The sequence below is a fragment of the Palaemon carinicauda genome, chromosome 11 (genome assembly GCF_036898095.1).
Source record: "Palaemon carinicauda isolate YSFRI2023 chromosome 11, ASM3689809v2, whole genome shotgun sequence".
NCBI lineage: Eukaryota > Metazoa > Arthropoda > Malacostraca > Decapoda > Palaemonidae > Palaemon > Palaemon carinicauda.
In genome coordinates, this window is record NC_090735.1 from 133935548 (window position 1) to 133938353 (window position 2806).

Consider the following 2806-nt stretch of genomic DNA (forward strand, 5'->3'; position numbering starts at 1 on the left):
ATTTTAGAAGTAAGAGAATGCAAATTAGTTTTGGAGTGGAAAGAGGGACATGAATGGATAGTGGAATGGATGATACTCGCAAATGGGAAAGTACTGTTTGGGTAGTTAGTTAGGAGTAATTGCCTAAATTAAGTAAAAGTTTCAAGCTTTTTTGCAAGGGGAACAGATATTAAATTATAATAAAAATATTATTATTAATAATAATAATAATAATAATAATAATAATAATAATAATTCTTAGTATTATTATTATTATTATTATTATTATTATTATTATTATTATTATTATTAGGTAAGCTACAACCTTAGTTGGAAAAAACAGGATACTCTAAGCCTAAGAACTCTAATAGGGAAAAATAGCCCAGCGAGGAAAGGAAATAAGGAAATAGATAAACTACAAGAGTATTAATGAACAATTAAGATAACATTTTTGGAGAACTGTAGCAGGAAAATATCATAAGTGCAGGCAAAGCATAAAGATGACGAAGAAAGGAAAAAAAGGAAAATTATTACTATTGATAAAAAAATATTGAACACGAGAATTTGAAAAGGTGGTATAATTGCCCAGAGTCAATATTACCCTCTTAAGAAAATTGTTCGATTTCATCGTCCTTATTAATCTGCATAATATTCAGCATGTAAATTGTGAATTTTACTTTCCTCACTGGAGTATTTTTCCCTGTTGGAACCCTTGGTCTTAAAGCATCTTGCTTTTCCAACTAGGGTTATAGCTTCGCTAATAATAATAATAATAATAATAATAATAATAATAATAATAATACATTGTTACATATAAACTAGATATTTGCAAAAGACTAGGGAGATAGAAGACCTTAATTTAATTCAATCCGAAAGAAAAGAATAAAGTACAGAATAACTACAGTGCAGTAGTTAACTCCTTGAGTGAAGAATTGTTTGGTAATCTCAATGTTATCAGGTGTATGAGGACAGAGGAGAATCTCTAAAGAATATGCCAGACTATTTGGTGCATTTGTAGGCAAAGGGAAAATGAACCGTAACCAGAGAGAAGGATCCAATGTAGTACTATCTGGCCAGTCAAAGGACCCATTAGCTCTCTAGCGGTAGTATCTCAACGGGTAGCTGTTCTTATTTTCTTCGTGGTTCCTCTAATAAACATCGAAGAAATTTGAAATTTTAAAAGAATCCCGATGGTAAATGACGCCATAACTGTAACATTATAACCTTTCATGTTCTAATTACGGAATAATATTTCATTCAAGTGTTATTGATATTACCGAAACCAAGGGAACAGCTGCGGAACGAGGCCCCCCTGAAGAGGCTTAAACACCCAACCGAAATTCCCTTTCTATTTCAATTATACAAATTAGATTCGATTCCTCAACAAATCTCGTCAGTTCGAGGAAATTGAAAACGGAGTTTGCTTTCCATTCCCGACCCGACTAACGATGGGTCCCAAAGGATTTCCTCCTTTTTTTTTTGTAGATGAAGGATGGAGAGAGAGATAGGGAAACTATGGAAGAGAGAGAGAGAGAGAGAGAGAGAGAGAGAGAGAGAGAGAGAGAGAGAGGAGAGAGAGAGAGAGAGAGAGAGTAAATAATGAGGGGCAAGAGTGAAGGAAACTATGGAGGTTATAGGAGAGAGAGAGAGAGAGAGAGAGAGAGAGAGAGACGAGAGAGAGAGAGAGAGGAGAGAGAGAGAGAGAGAGTAAATAATGAGGGGCAAGAGTGAAGGAAACTATGGAGGTTATAGGAGAGAGAGAGAGAGAGAGAGAGAGAGAGAGAGAGAGAGAGAGAGAGAGAGAGAGAGAGAGAGAGAGAGTTAGTAATGAGGGACAAGGGAGAGGGGAACTACGGAGGTTTTAAAGAGAGAGAGAGAGAGAGAGAGAGAGAGAGAGAGAGAGAGAGAGAGAGAGAGAGAGAGAGAGAGTTAGTAATGAGGGACAAGGGAGAGGGGAACTACGGAGGTTTAAAGAGAGAGAGAGAGAGAGAGAGAGGAGAGAGAGAGAGAGAGAGAGAGAGAGAGAGAGAGAGAGAGAGAGAGAGAGAGTAAGTAATGAGGGACAAGAAGGAGGAAAACTAAGGAGAGAGAGAGAGAGAGAGAGAGGAGAGAGAGGAGAGAGAGAGAGAGAGAAGAGAGAGAGAGAGAGAGAGAGTTAATAATGAGGGTCCTAAAAAGTAGGGGATGTAGGTACGCCTGGAAACCCTCACATTTAGGAATAGGTTCTGGATATGGAAAGAGTCAACAAAGGTAAAAAAATTTTCTCCATCGGTTAGGTAAGGTAGGCAATGTTTGGGTAATGTATGAAGCCTTTTCTTTTTTTTTTTCTTTTTTTTTATTGCAAAGGTCAATAGAAGTGTTAACCGAATGCCCGGTATTAGCAAAAAAAAAAAAAAAAAAAGATAAATGAGAAAGAACTGGGACTCGGTACTTTTATATTATTATTATTATTATTATTATTATTATTATTATTATTATTATTATTATTATTATTATTATTATTTAATCCTTGATAAGCTACAACCCTAGATGGAAAAGCAAAATGCTATAAGCCCAGGGGCTCCAACAGGGAAAATAGTCCAGTGACGATAGGAAAAAAGAAAAAAAATAATATAATAAGAAGAGTAACAACATTAAAATAAATATCCAATATAAACTATAAAAACTTGAAAAAACAAGAGGAAGAGAAACAAGATAGAATAGGGTGCTCGAGTGTACCGTCAAGCAAGAGAACCTGATTTCATAGCAATGTATGAATAGCAGTTCTATCCCTTAGATATAAGGGAATTAATTATATAAACATAAAAATTCCATACTGCGAACACTG